General features: G+C 35.8%; 1 long non-coding RNA gene across 1 annotated transcript in view; it reads left to right on the forward strand.

The window, feature by feature from the left end:
- The window catches only part of LOC112821475 (uncharacterized), a 59170-nt gene extending 53434 nt beyond the window's left edge, over window positions 1-5736 (forward strand). The window contains exon 3 of the long non-coding RNA XR_003207464.1: window positions 5587-5736. This is a non-coding gene — a long non-coding RNA (uncharacterized lncRNA). The remainder of the gene's footprint in view (window positions 1-5586) is intronic.
- Window positions 5737-6000: the final 264 nt, after the last annotated feature.

Consider the following 6000-nt stretch of genomic DNA (forward strand, 5'->3'; position numbering starts at 1 on the left):
TTGGGGAGGGTATGTGCTATGGTGAGTGTTGTGAATTGTGTAAGACTGTTGAATCACAGACCTGTACCTCTGAAACAAATAATACATTATATGTTAAAAAAAAGAAGATAGTAGGAAGGGAAAAATGAAGGGGGAGGAAATTGGAGGGGGAGACGAACCATAAAAGACTATGGACTCTGAGAAACAAACTGAGGGTTCTAGAGGGGAGGGCGGTGGGGGGATGGGTTAGCCTGGTGATGGGTATTAAAGAGGGCACGTTCTGCGTGGAGCACTGGGTGTTATATGCAAACAATGAATCATGGAACACTACATCAAAAACTAATGATGTAATGCATGGTGATTAACAACATAATAAAAAAATAAAATAGATCAGCAGCTGAACTTTTTTTATATGAAAACAGGTTAGATTGACTTACAAGAGTATTCTAAAAACATACATAAATCAATTATTTAAAACAAAATGAAAATATCTTTTTCCTAATTTGTTTCCATAGATTCCAACATAGAATAAAATATACATAAATGAAAATTACCAACATCCCATTACCCAAAATTAATATTTTGTATATTTATCCATTTATTTCTATACTACAACATGTATTCACATATGGGGAAAATGCTGTTTTTTACCTAACTTTTTTCTCTAAGTTATATATTGAATTGTTTTTATCATAACTATCTGTCCATGTCTGAGAAGATATCAAAGATAAAATGTTAGAATTCCTGTACATGTGGGTCTAGATCATCTAAAAATCTGTATTAATTTGATATTATATAAGCAGTATGTGGTTGAAAATAGGAAAATTAAATAGTTCTAAAGAGTAAGAGGTATATACTTTACTTGCCCCCTACCAATCACATTTACAGAAATAACTGAGATTATAGAAAATACATTTCTTGGTCTCTGCCCCCAGTTTCTAGCACAAATCCCTTGAAACCTTTGTAATTTCCTAAGTGGTAAGAGAGTGCCAAGCATATCTTATGTTTTAATATCTGGTGTTTGACCCTGGTTCCTGACACAGAGCTCCTAAATTCCTTGGAATCTGCTGGGTGATAGGAGTGTCTTTTGTTCAAATGAAGTAACTCCGAGTGGGCTCCTGGATGGCTTCTGGATGGGAGCTGGTCACCAGAAAGACCAAGCCATTGTTAGAAACTTGGAATTTTCAGCCCCACCCCCCACTTCCCTACAGAGGGGAGAGGCATTAGAAATGGAGTAAATAATTGATTATGGTTAAGTGAGGAAACCTCCATAAAATCCCAAGTGTATAATATTTGGAGAGCTTCCAGGTTGGTAAATGCATCACACTAGGAAGGTGATGCACCCCAACTCCACAGACACAGAAGCTCCTGCACTCAGGAATCTCTCAGACTTCTTCTTATGTATTTATTCATTTGGATATTCATCTATATCCTTTACAAAGCTTTTAATAAACTGGTATACATAAGTGTTTCCCTAAGTTTTGTGAGCCACTCTAGCAAATAATTGAACCTGAGGAAGGAATTATGGGAACCTCCAATTTGTAGCCAAGTTGAACAGAAGTTGGAGGCAAGGGCAACCTGGGACACAGTACTTGTGATTGGCATCTGAAGTAGGTCATTTCATGGGACTGATCCCTTACCCTGTGGAATCTGACACCATCTTTAGGTAGATGGTGTTAGATTGAGTTAAATTACAGGACACTCAGCCACTGTCAGAGAATTACTCGGTGGGAGAAAAACTCCACGCATCTGGTGTCACAAGTGTTGTGAATGTGGTAGTAATGTGAGAGTAAAAAAATAAAACAAACAAACACAGGATGGGAAACTGAGGTTTTTTCCTATCTCATTGTTACTGACAACTTTATTTGCAAGCTTCCACGTATTTTCTATGAGTATAAAGATCAGATACATTTTAAAAATGCACTTTATACATGGTATTATGTTATATATACACCGTTAATATTTTCACAAAATAGATATTGTTATTATCTATCTACATCAGACTACATTTATTTCTCTCATAAGAGCTGCTAAGTTTCAAAAGTATAAATGCTTCATAATTCATTTCCCAAATATACACTTAGTGGGAATCTAGGTTATTACTGATTTTTTTTCTATTATAGGCAGTAATGCAATGGACACCCTTATGTTTATATATTTTCATACTTATTCATTTAGGTTTCATTCTTGTAAGTGGATTGAGTAATTCAAAGGATATCCATTTTTCACTTTTTATTAATATCTCCAGATTGGTCTTTGAAATGGCTACCTATGAAAGAATGATTTTTCTCAGAAACGTATCAAACACTCCTATCATTAAAAAATTATTTTCTCGGGTGCCTGAGTGGCTCAGTTGGTTAAGCGACTGCCTTTGGCTCAGGTCATGATCCTGGAGTCCAGGGATCGAGTCCCGCATCGGACTCCCTGCTCAGCAGGGAGTCTGCTTCTCCCTCGGACCCTCCCCCCTCTCATGCTCTCTCTCTATCTCATTCTCTCTCTCAAATAAATAAATAAAATCTTTAAAAAATTTTAAAAAAATTATTTTCTCTTACCAGTCTTAACTTTGCAAATTTGAAAATAATCTAGATAAGAAGATACAGATTTCACCAATTTCCTCAATAAATATGTTTGAATAGATAACATGTGTTAGTCTTTGGGGAAATACTAGTAAACCTGTTAGACATGACACTCTCCATCTTTCATAAAATGTGTAGTATAGAGCTATGGTTTGCAATTATAAAAAATCATTTGAGGTGACAGTGAAAAATAAGATTTCCTGAAATTATCCCCCCAAATTCTAATTCACTAAGGCTGATTTGTGAAGCAGAAATCTGTAATTTAATAAGCACGTTTCTCTTCCTCTATGTTGTGATAATTTTTCTAGCGGCTGTTAATATAGATTATGATATTCTATTCTACCAGTGCCACTGGTACTGAGTCTACTAATACCATACATGGATAGTTCATCTTTTTCCATGTTCTGTATCATAATTTCAGGTGTGAGCAATTAGTGTGGCTATTACTACATTCCATTAAAAAGTATCTTTCCACTTTGATTCTTGGTACCAATACTTAGAATTCTCTTTCCTTACTGTTCCTTCACCTCCCCACAAGGAGAGATTCTGCTTTTACATACAAATCAGCTCCTACTGAATTACTATCTAGAACATCTGATGGTCACTGATACATATAAATCACAAATGACAGATTTGCACAAACTATGCCTTTCCTACATGTCTTTTGCATCATACCTTACTATTATCCCAGGGCGAAAAAAAAATTTTTGTTCTAGCCATAGTCAACTACTTGCATTTCCCCACGTTCAGGAGTGTGATTAACTCTTTCAAATCTCCTAAAGCTTGGATATTTTTTCTTTATCTAGACATACACAGATTTCCCCATCTCTCTCATCCATATTTCTATTTAGCTTTCAGGAATAAATTCAAATATCACCTCCTCTGTGATGTGCCCCTGGTGTTTTTTCTCTCCAGGGCTCCCAATGAGACTAGCTCATGTGTCCTGAAATCCAGACCACATTCTTTTCACTAGCCAAGTCTTGAGCCCTGGTAAATGGAATCTGATAAGAAAATTGTGTATTGCTCTTTTCCATAGGTGAACCATCTACTTTAAAGTTCATTACAAAGGGGAGGGGGAGTGCTGTTTCACTCAAATTAGGGCCCTTATGGACATGACAACCCCATATAATTTTCCTTTTACTTTTTAAAAAGTATCTATTTATTTATTTATTTTGAAAGACAGAGAGAGCATGAGCAGGGGCAGGGGCAGAGGAAGAGGGAGAGGGACAAGTAAACTCCCTGCTGAGTGGGGAGCCCAACTCAGGGCTCCATCCTAGGACCCTAAGATCACAACTTGAGCTGAAGTCAGATGCTTAACCGATTGGGCCACCCATGCACCCCTTCCTTTTACTTCTTTAACCACTTCTGTCAGACATTATGAATAGATGAAAGAAAAAAAAAAAGATCTGCCTGTATATGGTATGTCCCATGTTTTGTATTAAATGTGCAATAAATCTGAGATAGCCTGATGGGACAGCAAAATACGGCCTCAAGAATGTTCAACAGTACTAATTAACATGACGAAGCAATGATTAAACTCCTACTACTATTAATGGCATATACTGGGGGAACCAATTCTTTGACAGATAATTCTCTAGTTAATGTAACAGCTTGCAGGAGAATGAATGAGTTGAAAGTGGGTTTCCTTTTGCTGAGTAGTAGTGAAAAAGTTGGCCTTTTCTTGTGGGTGGGCCTTCTGGGAGTTCTCATGTGATATTTTAAGGTACGGCTATACCCCTAACCCCCACCCCCCCTTAAGAATAATCCAAAGTTTAAAAACTCAATACTCAGCAGCCTAGTCATAGACCAAGATGAATAGTTAACATCATATTCATCACCAGTCATAATTATCCTGAATTCAGGTTTTGAGAATGTGTGACATTTGGGAAGAAGGAGTGAAAGATAGAATGATGGACTAATTTCTTATTTCTGTATTTGTCTATAATATCAGAGGACTGTCTTCTCCTATAAAATACTTAAACTTTTCAATGTTCAATTCAGTTTAATCATGTAGGTGGTTAAGGAGGACTTCATCAAGTTAATCTGCAAGGCTTTGTGTAATCCTGATTATTTAAAAAAAAACTTTTTTTAAATTAAACTGTAAGTTCCTTGAGGGTAGCAGCCACTATTTCTTAAAATTGACATATTCTGCTTGCTTGTGGGGAAAAAGATTTAAAAAAATAAATAAAACGGATTGTGCTCCTTATATTAGTTTTCAATTGATGTGTAACAATTACCATAAACTTAGGAACTTAAAACAACATTAAATTATTATCTCATAATTTCTATAGTCAGGAGTCTAGAGTCTGCTTAGCTGGGTTCTTCCTTCAGATCTCACAAGGCTGTAATCAAGAAGTTAGCTGGGGTCACAGTTTTCATCTCGGGGCTGAGGTCATTATACAAATTCATTTAAAGTTGTTAGCTAAATTCAGTTCCTTCTTGTTTTTTTTTTTTTTTAAGTTTATTTATTCTTTTAGTGATCTCCATACCCAACATGGGGCTCAAACTCACACCTCCAAGATCAAGAGTCATGCACTCTACCCACTTAGCCAACCAGGCACCTGCCAAGTTTAGTTCCTTATGATTATATAACTGAGATCTTTGCTTTCTTGTTAACTTACTGGAGACTTCTCTCAGCTTCTAGTTGCCACATCGCTATATAGTCTGCAGTATGACTGTTTTCTTCCTCTAGACTAAATGGGAAGAGAAGAAACAAAGAAACAAACAAAATCTCTGCTTTTAAAAGACTGATTAAATCCGACCCAATCTATTATTCATGATACATCCTCATCCCCTTTTTCTTTCCTCAAAGTCCGATGATCTGCTACATTAATTACATCTGAAAAATCCCCTCCCCATCTAATCGTGGTGGTGATAGCATACTCTAAGTTTTTGTGTACATTCAAGAGACAGGCTTACAAAAAGGTGAATGCCATGGGGGATAATCTTAATAGTCTGCCTACCAAACTATTTTTCTATTGTATATTGAATCACATACTTTTATGATAATTATTTATTTTCCTGTCTACAGCAACATTTGCCCTGCCAAGTAATGCCTGCATTCTCATCCAAATGCTGAGTCTGAGACAAGATAGAAACTTGCCTATCAAAATGAAATCAAAGTTGAAAACAGAAGCCAAAATCTGGAGTATAAGTAATCACCTTTTTTTCTTAAATGTTCAATTTCCCAAAGCTCTAATCACTAATGTTGCTTATTTTGTCTTTCTTTCTTCTTTTTGATAATCAACTGAAATCCAAACAAAATTTGTTGCTAGCCTGAAAAAATTATTTCCGAACTCCTAACTGTTGCATACTCACTATGTTTTTCACAATAATTGAATGAATAAAAATTTGGGATTTGGCATATGAAAAAAAAGTCAAGACACATTTTAAATGTATATATATGTGTGTTTCTTTCACAAGTTCAGCTCAGATACATAAATGT

The sequence above is a fragment of the Callorhinus ursinus genome, unplaced genomic scaffold (assembly GCF_003265705.2).
Source record: "Callorhinus ursinus isolate GAN/ISIS: 27379988/994484 unplaced genomic scaffold, GSC_fseal_2.0 scaffold10, whole genome shotgun sequence".
NCBI lineage: Eukaryota > Metazoa > Chordata > Mammalia > Carnivora > Otariidae > Callorhinus > Callorhinus ursinus.